Consider the following 12234-nt stretch of genomic DNA (forward strand, 5'->3'; position numbering starts at 1 on the left):
ATTACGCAAAAAGGAAGCACGGCAACCATGAAAGATCCTTTTCTACACAACTTACTTTTACGCTAACTATTTTTTGATTCTGCTGGGGTACAACTGATCTCTCTGTTTTCGTAACATCACAGATCTCAGAAGAGCTCGTTGGAACAACGGCCAAAATTGTCTGTGAAGACGATGGGAACATTTTTGACCGCATTTCAGACTCTTTTGCTTTGACCTCATCGTTTCCTCCTTGCATTACAAGCTTGTAATATTTTCGTTTGTCTCCAATTCTTAGGCTGACAATATCTCCCCTCTTAGGAGAATTTTCTCAACAAAATCCTCTGTTAGCCAAAGCTTGGAACTTTCTGAGAGAAGTTGAACATCGTCATTGTTCATTGAAATGAAAAGCCAGAAAACTTGGCTAGACATAATACTCTAAGGAACTTATTTAGATTTTATTAATAGCAAAAATTTAACACATCATCAATCAGTAACTACATTTAATTGTTCTGGAAAGCAACACCCTCTTAGCACTTTTAAAAACATCAAAAATTACAATAAAGCTGAAGGTTCCATTTGCTGAAGGTTCTAAAATTCAACTGCTCAGGAAAGCAACACACTCTCCAGGCAGTTATTTGAGGAACTCAACAGACGGAATGCAACGCACTGTCCTAGCACTATTAAAAACATCAGTAATTACAAGTAATTGTGCCGGAAAGCAACACACTCTCTTAGCACTTTTAAAGACATCAAAAATTACAATAAAGCTGAAGATTCCATTTGCTGAAGATTCTAAAATTCAACTGCACGGGAAAGCAACACACTCTCCAGGCAGTTATTTGAGGAACTCAACAGACGGAATGCAGCACACTGTCCTAGCATTTTTAAAAACATCAGTAACTACATTTAATTGTGCCGGAAAGCAACACACTCTCTTAGCACTTTTAAAAACATCAAAAATTACAATAAAGTTGAAGATTCTATTTGCTGAAGGTTTTAACGTTTAACTGCACGGGAAAGCAACAAACTCTCCAGGCAGTTATTTGAGAGATTCAACTGACGGAATGCAACACACTCTCCTAGCACTTTTAAAATCATCATTAATTGCATTTAATTGTGCCGGAAAGCAACACACTCTTAGCACTTTTGAAAACATCAAAAATTACAATAAAGCTCATGATTCTATTTGCTGGAAGTTCCAAAGTTTAACTGCACAGGAAAGCAACAAACTCTCCAGGCAGTTATTTGAGGGATTCAACTGACGACAATTGTAAAAGCGAACCGTTAAAATCAGATTAAATTCTCAAATAATTCACTAAACAAAACTTGACAAATTATCAAATTGAAAGTCAAAAATGATTTTGAGCAGGCTTCTGTAACAATATACATCAAATTAAAACATCAAAAAATACATCAAATCAAATCATGATAGTTCTAAGATCAATGTGAATCAAAATAAATAAGACTTTGCCCAAAATCAAGAACTGTATCAATCAATTGCGGAAGCTATCGTCGTCATCAAACTTTTCTTTTTGCAATTTTTTGATGCCACAAGCGTAGGTTTTCCTCCCTCGTAAAGTCAGATGAATCCCATCTTCCAGGAAATTTCTATTCTTGTAGACTTGTCGATGCAAATTGAACACTGACAGCTGTGAATTTACTAGTATATCATTGAAAGTGTTAATGTAAGAATGATTGGCTCTTGTTCTCCGTAACACTGTGCACACGACAACTCTTGGCTGATTTTCAAGTTTAGCGAAGGCATCCACTAGATCCTTTATTTGTGCCAATACTGACTCTGGCGCTTCTCCAGGTTCGTTATATCTCGAGAGATTGTTACCGCCTAAGGAAAGAATTATCTTCCCGTAAGATTTCATAGTCGGTAGCAGGTTGTAGAAATCATTGACAACGCCACCAGACAACGAGAAGGTGGAACAACCATTTAATCAAATATTGTCCACGATTGAATTGCCAACTAGTGCAGTTTCGACGGCAACTTCATTTACAAAATTTGTGTAAAGGAATTCTTTACTCTTCACCCTGACGGTCTCTTTCTTGATACGCCCTTGTAACTGCTGAGCTGAGAAAGTTTCTTTAAACCTCTTTCGTTGCGCAACATCAGGGTTACTAGCATAGGGTTCGCCAATTCTTTTTGGGTTCATGGTTTTAGCTAGAAGAAAAGAAATCCGAAAAAATAGCCCAACAAGCGAGTCGAAAAAGTTTGTAATACTTGTATACATAAACAGAAACATAAATTAACCCCTAAATAGTAGTTCCCCTGATACCCGGGGCTGGGTGGTCCCACTTCGACCCGTGGTGGGTGGTCCCAGTTCACACTTGGTGGCGTCCCCTGATACCCGGTGATGCCCTGTTTTAAAACTTGCTCGGTTACCAATGAACATTGAAGAGGAAATTCCGTGGAAAATATACAGATCAAAAATAAATTTGTAATCTGCCAAATCAATGTGAACTGGGTTATCCTGTAAAACAAAAAGAATTTTGCTATAGTTTGCCTAGGAAAAAAGTAAGTATTTCATACGCATTTCAAACGGAACTTTTTGAATTTCGCGAATAACGAATTTTAAGTATAGTTCTTTTTGATTGATTCATAGAGTTATCGAAATCAAACCAAACTTGGCATGGAGTATCACCTGTATAGTTAGAATGTAGGAAGAAAAGAATTTTTTCTGTATCTTGTCTAGGAAAAAAAATTAGTTTTTCATACGGAAATTTGCAAATTTCTCGATCTGCGAATTTTAAAAATAGGACTTTTTCATCGGGTGAAGGAGTTGTCCAAAGTGAACCAAAATGATATCCCAAACTACCAGTACTATCTAAATTGTAATGCAAAAAGAATGGTCCGCCTAACATTCCTGGAAAAAAGTTTGTATTTCAATAGGAGATATCTACTTATTCGCTTATTATTCGCTTATTCTATTTTCAAAAATATAGAAATTTATTGGGTCAAGGAGTTGTTCAAGTCAGACCAAACATGGTATGGAGTATCACCAGTGCAGTTAGAGTATGAAAGAAAAAAAATTTTTGGTATAGCTTGCGTAGGAAAAAGGTTAGCTTTTCATACGGAAATTTCCAATTATTTCGAATAACTTGCAATTATTGAATTTTAAAAATAGGCTTTTTCATGGAGTCAAGGAGCAGTCCAAATCAAACCAAACTGGGTATGAAGTATACCATGGGTACCTAGATTGTAAAACAAAAAGAATTTTTGGTATAGCTTGCCTAGGAAGAAAGTTGGTTTTCCATACGGAAGTTTGCGATTATTTCAATGAAATAATCGCAAATTTCCGTATGAAAAACTAACTTTTTTTCGTACGCAAGCTATACCAAAAACTTTTCTTGTTTTAGACTCTAGGTACACAGGGGATACTCCATACGGAGTTAGGCTTGATTTGGACAACTCCTTGACCCCATGAAAAGACCTATTTTTAAAATTCAATAATTGCAAGTTATTCGAAATAATTGGAAATTTCCGTATGAAAAGCTATCTTTTTTCCTACGCAAGCTATACCAAAAATTGCTTTCGTTTTATACTCTATGGTGATACTCCGCACTGGTGATACTCCATACCAATTTTGGTCTGATTTGAACAACTCCTTGACCCAATAAAGTTTCTATATTTTTGAAAATAGAATAAGCGAATAATGAGCGAATAAGTCGATATTTCCGATTGAAATACGAACTTTTTTCCAGGAATGTTAGGTGGACCATTCTTTTTGCATTACAATTTAGAAAGTACTGGGAGTTTGGGATATCAATTTGGTTCACTTCGGACAACTCTTTGACCCGGTGAAAAAGACCTATTTTTAAAATTCGCTGATCGCGAAATTTGCAGGTTTCCGTATGGAAAACTAATTCTTTTCCTAGACAAGCTACAGAAAAAATTCATCTCTTCCTACACGCTACCTACACAGGTGATACTCCATGCCAAGTTTGGTTTGATTTCGATAACTCTATGACTCAATCAAAAATATCTATACTTAAAATTCGTTATTCGCGAAATTCAAAAAGTTCCGTTTCAAATGCGTTTGAAATCCGCTTTGATTTCCTAAGTACTTGAAGGAAACTAATAATGGTATATATAATTTTAAAGCTCGTTTCAAGTGCAATCTAATGAGCTATGTCACGTTTTGATTGGTACAGTATTTTAGAAGTTATTAACAATTTTCGACCCCAAACCTCCGGAAATGACCACATGCTCAGAGCTCGATCTTTATTTTTTTTTAATCAGAGTGTTTATATTAAAAACCGATTATTATGAGTTACAATATCATCGTATCAAACTTTTAAGACTATGATGAACGTTTTTGGTGTGCTCTTCGGGAAACTATAACCGAATGAGCGTTTGGTACCAAATGAAAAAAGGGCATAGTGAAAATGGCAAATTCTTTCACGGGGTCAAAAAGTTGTTCAAATTGAGCCAAACCTGGCATAGAGTATCCCCTGTAAATGTGGAGTGTAACACAAAAAGAAATTTTGCTATAGCTTGCCTTGGAAAAAGTTAGTATTTCATACGGAAATTTGCGAATTTCGCGAATAACGAATTTTAAAAATAGGTCTTTTTCATCGGGTCAAGGAGTTGTCCAAAGTGAACCAAATTGATATCCCAAACTCCCAGTACTATTTAAATTGTAATGCAGAAAAATGTGCTGCCTTACGTTCCGGGAAAAAAAGTCCGTATTTCAATCGGAAATATCGACTTATTTGCTCATTATTCGATTATTCTATTTTCAAAAATATAGAAACTTTATTGGGTCACGGAGTTGTTCAAATCAGACCAAACTTGGCATACAGTATCACAATTGCAGTTAGAGTATAAAACGAAAACAATTTTTGGTATAGCTTGCGTAGGAAAAAAGTTAGCCTATCATACGGAAATTTCCAATTATTTCGAATAATTTGCAATTATTGAATTTTAAAAATAGGTCTTTTTCATGGAATCAAGGAGTAGTCCAAATGAAACCAAACTCGGTATGGAGTGAGTATACCATGCGTACCTAGATTGTAAAACAAAAAGAATTTTTGGTACAGCTTGCCTAGGAAAAAAGTTGGGTTTCCATACGGAAGTTGGCGATTATTTCCATGGAAATAATCGCAAATTTCCGTTTGAAAAACTAACTTTTTTCGTACGCAAGCTATACCAAAAACTCTTTTTGTTTTAGACTCTAGGTACCCAGGGGATACTCCATACGGAGTTTGGTTTGATTTGGACAACTCCTTGACCCCATGAAAAGACCTATTTTTAAAATTCAATAATTGCAAGTTATTCGAAATAATTGGAAATTTCCGTATGAAAAGCTAACTTTTTTCTTACGCAAGCTTTACCAAAAATTCTTTTCGTGTTATCCTCTAACTGCACTGGTGATACTCCATACCAAGTTTGGTCTGATTTGAACAACTCCTTGACCCAATAAAGTTTCTATATTTTTGAAAATAGAATAGGCGAATAATGAGCGAATAAGTCGATATTTCCGATTGAAATACGGACTTTTTTTCCCGGAACGTAAGGCAGACTATTCTTTTTGCATTACAATTTAGATAGTACTGGGAGTTTGGGATATCAGTTTGGTTCCCATTGGACAACTCCTTGACCCGATGAAAAAGACCTATTTTTAAAATTCGTTATTCGCGAAATTCGCAAATTTCCGTATGAAATACTAACTTTTTTCCTAGGCAAGCTATAGCAAAAATTCTTTTTGTGGTACACTCCACATACACAGGGGATACTCTATGCCAAGTTTGACTCAATTTGAACAACTTTTTGACCCCATGAAAGAATTTGCCCTTTTCACTATGCCCTTTTTTCAATTGGTACCAAACGCTCATTCGGTTATAGTTTCCCGAAGAGCACACCAAAAACGTTCATCATAGTCTTAAAAGTTTCATACGATGATATTGTAACTCATATTAACCGGTTTTTAACATAAACACTCTGATTAAATAAAAATTAAAGATCGAGCTGTGAGCATGTGGTCATTTACGGAGATTTGGGGTCGAAAATCGTTAATAACTTCTGAAATACTGCACCAATCAAAACGAGACATAGCTCATTAGATTGCACTAGAAACGGGCTTGAAAACAATATATACCATAACTAGTTTCCTTAAAGTATTTAGGATATCGAAGCCGATGAGCTTTCAGCCACTATGCTCTTTTTTCAATTGGTACCAAACGCTCGTTCGGTTATAGTTTCCCGAAGAGCACACCAAAAACGTTCATCATAGTCTTAAAAGTTTTATACGATGATATTGTAACTCATATTAACCGATTTTTAACATAAACACTCTGATTTAAAAAGAAATAAAGATCGAGCATTGAGCATGTGGTCATTTCCGGAGGTTTGGGGTTGAAAATCATTAATAACTTCTGAAATACTGTACCAATCAAAACGAGACATAGCTCATTAGATTGCACTTAAAACGGGTTTTAAATCTATATATACCATGATTAGTTTCCTTCAAGTACTTAGGAAATCAAAGCCGATGAGCATTCAGTTACTAAGACCATTTTTTCAAGGAGTCATGTGCTCCATCTCTAATTTAAACACTATACTTCAACAAGAAACTTACATTTAGCAATCCAGGCACGTTCCAGATGTTCCCAGGATAGTTTGTAAACAATTTGTAATCAAACAACAATCTGAAAGAAGAAAAATGCTGTCTGTCAAATTGGTGTTCCTCTCCTCAGGAGGTCAAACTGGGGCCAAGTTCCCTGGCCAATTTCTCGAAAACCGCTGAACAAAAACGAACGCCCTTTTGGAGCACTGCTTGAGATACGCATCATATAAAAAATGAGCCCAATCGGTTAACTCTTCCAGGAGTTATAGCAAAATAACGGTACCGTACCAAATAACCTTGGAGGAGAGATACAGCACATTCATAGCTAAAATTGACCTTCTGAACTGCACAAAACTACATGTAAAATATATATGGTAACAATTCACATTATCAGGCGAATCTAACGCGCCAATAAACAAGCTTTAAATCGCCTTATAGGTGATATGACAGAGCTCTGTATGTACCGGTACCCTGCTTCAGCAGGTAAAAAATTGGGTATATGTCTTGGCCAATTTCTCAAAAACGGCTGATCGAAACGAAACGACACCTATATCAAAACAAAGCTTAGCTCAAGCTGGGTTTAACAAAAAAAGTTTCATCAAAATCGGTTCACTCTACAACGAGTTATTGCAAAGTAAAGGTACCGTACCAAATGACCAAAAAAGCAGAGTACTCCGGCTGCAGAGCCAAAATTGAAGATCTAAACCTGCAAAAACGCTATATAAAGTATACATATTCGGAATCTACGTTAGACGGGCTATTCAAAACACTAATTTTGTCACCAGAAGTAACAAAATTCAAAGCTTCAAGGTGGTGTCGGATGGTGTCAACTGCTTCTGGGGCTAAAACCGAGGGCAAGTTTACTGGCTAATTTCTCTAAAATGGCGGAACAAAAATAAACCCCCTTAACACAGTCTGTAGCAATCCTTGAGATACGCATCATATCAAAAAATGAGCCCAATCGGTACATTCTTCGGGGAGTTATAGCAATTATAAGGTACGGTACCAAATGACCAAAAAAGCATGGTGACCTGATTTCAGAGCCAAATTTGGCCATCTTAATTCCGTAAAACGCTATGGAAAATATATATGGGGATACTCCCCACTAACTGAGGATTCTAAAACACTAACATTTTTTCCATAAATCAACTGTTTTGTTGTACCAAAAATTTGGGTCACCCAGAACATCCCAAAAATTCGACCTATTTCAACTTTGAACATTAATAACTTCTTGATTTGGCCGATTTGGGAAACCAACCAGGTACTGCAAGCAAGAAAGGTTCAGTGCTAACAAAATGCGACCTCTCCCATTTAATTTGGTCCAGTACTTAAGCAGATATTAACAAAATATTGTTCTGTACCCCATTTTTTGGGCTAAAATCGAAGCCCAAGATCTTCGGAACCGATGTAAAACAACGTAAAACAGCGTTACCGGCGTATTTGTGGGTGTAACTCTGGTCCACTTCCACGTTCTAGGTCACTGCAAACCTTCATGGTGAGGTGGGAAAAAATTTCCCACCTCACCATGAAGGTTATGATGTTTTGTGTGTTTTGACATAAAACAACATCCACAGAAATTTGATGAAATCGTGAAAAAAGAAAAATTGTTGCATTAACCCCATTGGTAGATACAATTAGCTTCAACAACTTAAATATTATCTAGAAAACACAAAACGCACGCCGAAAAACTTGTTAAATTGCACAAAAGACAACTCAGGCATAAAATTTAAGAAAAGATTTGTTTTTCCGCATTCATCATTAAATAACAGTTCTAAAGAATAATTCCAGGACTGTGACTAGCCATTTCAGAGAAGCACGTCTTAAAGCAACAGATTATGCCATTATTCAATTGTTTTGGTCATAAATTGAATGAGAAATTCGAAAAAGATTAAAAAATTAAGCTCCTTTTTCAATATGATAAAACAAGTTCTTTCCTCCGCAAATGCAGATTTTGCTTGGATATCTGTTGCAAATATTTTTACTTACCACATCTGAGGTCTATTTTACGGCAAATCCCAATGGAGAGGTGGGAAACAACTTGGAAGTTGTTTCCCACTTCGCCATTAAGTTTATGATGTTTTGTGTGTTTTGACATAAAACGACCTCCAGCGAAATTTGACGTAAATCGTGAAACAAAAAATGTTGAATTAACAACAAAAATTGAAAATTCAGCTTCAAGGTTTCAAATGGCATTAGAAAGGCACAAAAATAGCTTCTTAAAAGCAGTTTGGTTGATTAAAACACAACTCAGTCTTTAAAATTTAAGAAGAGAAAAAATTTTCAGCATTCAATCTTGAATAACTTTCCCACAAATAATTTTCACGACTTAAACTAACAATTTCATTGAATACTGGCTTGCGTGAGAAAAAATGCGCTATTAGTCACTAAATTTATTTCTCAATTGAAAAAAAAGTGAAAATTTGCGAAACATTCAGATCCTGTTTATTTGCGATCAATTAAATTTTTAGTGATTAATTGAAGAATTTGCCTAAACGTACCTTACAAATGTTTTAATTCAACCGTTCACCATTGTCTTAAAAATTTGGTACAATGATATTGTGACTCAAGTTAACCGTTTATCAACACAAACTATCTGATTAAAGAAAAATTGAAGATCAAGCAGTGAGCGTGTGGTCATTTTCGGAGAATTGGGGTTGAAAATAGTTAATAACTTATAAAATACTGAACCAATCAAAACGAAACATAGCTCATTAGATTGTGCCCAAAACGGGCTTCAAAGCTATATATACACTGACTGGTTTCACTAAAGTACGTAGGAAATGAAAACCTATGAGCATTGAACCACGATGCTCTTTTTTCAATTGGTACCAAACGCTCGTTCGGTTATAGTTTCCCGAAGGGTGCATCACAAGCATTCACCACAGTCTTAAGAGTTTTTTGCAATAACATCGCAAGTCATTTTAACCGGTTATCAACATTAACACTCTGATTAAAGAAAAATTAAAGATCGAGCAGTGAGCATGTGGTCATTTTTGGAGGTTTGGGGGTGAAAATAGTTAATAACTTTTCAAATACTAAACCAATTAAGACAAGAAACAGCTCATTAGAATGAACGTAAAACGGGCATTAAAACCATGTTCAATATAACTTGATTATGTTAAGTACTTAGGAAATCAAAGCCACCGAGCATTCAGTCAGCATGCCCTCTTTTCAATAGGTGCGAATTGCTCTTTCGGTCACAGTTTCCCGAAGAGCACACCAAAAACGTTCAACATGGTCTTAAAAGTTTTGGTACGAATAAATTGTAACTCGTAATAACCGGTTACTAACATAATCATTCTGAATTTTGTAAAGCGCTGAAATTATTCTACGGATGTGCTAAAATAGTGGCTAAACTTTGTAAGAAATGCGCTGAAGTTTTTTTTTTTACGGTTCCTCAAAAACGCAAAAACTTTTTTGCGGATGTGCTGAATTGGCGGTAAATTTTTGTACAAAATGCGCTAAAAGAATGCCGAAATTTTGAGTAGAACTGTACTCAAAAGGTGCTGATATTATTTAAGAAATTGAACTGAAGATGCGTTGGAATTTAAAATTTTCTGCAATCAATGCACTTCTTACAAAAAAACGCGCTGAAACGACGCTGACATCTGATTCAATAGACTAAAAATTAACAACAAATTGAGGCATAATTCAAAAGTTCCACAAGAGTTTCCACAAACTGCATTGAAGCCAAAAAAACCTTTCCGCTAACATTAAGGTATAAATTGTTAAGACATTATTTGCCATTAACTGTGGTCTGTCAATAAATGAGTTTTGAAGTTTTCCTGCTCTGCAAATAACACAAAACACACAAGGTCAAACTTCTCTAAAAAACAACGCACCATTACAATTCAAATAGTGTTTGAACAATAAAAATCAACAAATATAATAAAAATGGCCTTTATTTTGTAGCTGCTCCTTAAAAACCAAAATTTCCCGAACTGTCCAAACTAAATGGTATTTTTTTCGGAAACTTGTCAAGTTGTTTTAATGAAAGACTAATATGTATCAAGTAATGTTCCAATTCCGATCATCGTTACGGATACAACAACAACAACAACAACAACAACAACAACAACAACAACAACAACAACAACAACAACAACAACAACAACAACAACAACAACAACAACAACAACAACTACTACTAACACTAGAACTACTACTAACACTACAACTACTACTACTACTACTACTACTACTACTACTACTACTACTACTACATCTGTTGCGAAATAAACCATGGGCGTTTTAAATTTCAATGCCCGATCGACATGCAAAAATCATTTAAGCAATAGACTACGAGTTTATCACACTCTATTATTGCTACTATTAGTAAGTAAACAGTGGCCATAAAAGAGTGGTGATAAACTCGTAATCTAATGATTGAAACAGTTTGATAGACTTGTAGTCTAAAAAACTTGTGTGGTGTGTTTGGTGAGCGGTTTGGGTGGTGTTTGAGCGGTCTTTATGTGGTGTGTGTGTGTGTGCGGCGTGTGCGGTGAGTGATGAGTATGTGGTGTTTGTGTGTGTGTGGTGTGTGTGTGTGTGTGAGTGTGTGGTGTGTGTGTGTGTGTGGTGTGTGTGTGTGTGGTGTGTGTATGTGAGACGCAAGTGTGGTGTGTACGTGTGTGGTGTGTGTGTGTGTGTGTGGTGTGTGTTTGTGGTTTGTGTGACGATTTGTGTGTGTGTGTGATGTTTGCGCTGTGTGTTGTGTGTTGTGTGTGTATCGCGTGTGTTTGCTGTTTGTGAGCGGTGTGTGTGTGTGTGTGAGTTTGTGTGAATCTGGTGTGTGTGCTGTGTTTGTATGTGTTTGTGTTTCTGTGTGTGTGCCTGTGTGTATATGTGAGCGCGCGTGTGCGTGTGTGCATGTGTGTGTGCGTCTATGTGTGTGTGTGTTTGTGTCCGTGAGTGCGTGTGTGTGGTTCCTTTGTGTAAGTGTGTCTACATGTGTGTGTGTTTGTGTGTGTGCGTGTGCGTTCGTGTGTGTGCGTGTGCGTTCGTGTGTGTGCGTGTGCATGCGTGTGCGTACGTGTGTGTGTGTGTGCGTGTGTGGTGTGGGAGAATTGTTTATGTGTGTGTATGTGTGTGTGGTGTGTCATGCGTGTCTGCGTGTCCAAGTGTGTTAATAATTCTGTTATTGTCTGGTCTATTGACTCACTGTCGCGCAGTTTCGCACTGTCTGGTTTGTCGAACCACTGTCGAACAATTTCTGATTGTTCGCGCTATTTCGCACAATTTCGCACAATTTCCCGGAGTTTCGATTCATACTCCAATTATTGTCTGGACTGTCGAGTCATGGGTGTTTTGTGTCTGGATCGTCTGGTTCATACTTCCACGACCTCAACCCGTTTTCACAAATTCCTCCAATAAAAGAACTTACATCTTTTTTGCTCGCCTTTTTTAAGTAGCTTCCTTACACATTTTAGACACTTTTATTGCTCTTCCCAGCTGATATCTGAGAGGCTGTAGCCGTGGAAAACAGTAACGGCGTAGATAACAGTGATGGCGAGATTGGACAACAGTGACAAGATCTTATCGTTACTGTCCACGTTTGTTCAACAACAGGTATCGTGGACACCATTGACCAATATTTCCAATTTTGAAGCCAACTTGAACAAGTTTTCCTCACTTTTACTGTTGCCCCCACACTCTTACGCTGTTTTGGAATAAATTTAAT

At 36.5% G+C, this 12234-nt stretch overlaps 1 protein-coding gene across 1 annotated transcript in view; it reads right to left on the bottom strand.

The window, feature by feature from the left end:
• Positions 1-12234, bottom strand: part of LOC142354601 (ubiquitin carboxyl-terminal hydrolase MINDY-3-like) — a 245816-nt gene that overhangs the window by 118973 nt on the left and 114609 nt on the right. The window lies entirely within an intron of this gene.

The sequence above is a fragment of the Convolutriloba macropyga genome, chromosome 15 (assembly GCF_964194025.1).
Source record: "Convolutriloba macropyga chromosome 15, txConMacr16.3, whole genome shotgun sequence".
In the NCBI taxonomy this organism is placed as follows: domain Eukaryota; kingdom Metazoa; phylum Xenacoelomorpha; order Acoela; family Convolutidae; genus Convolutriloba; species Convolutriloba macropyga.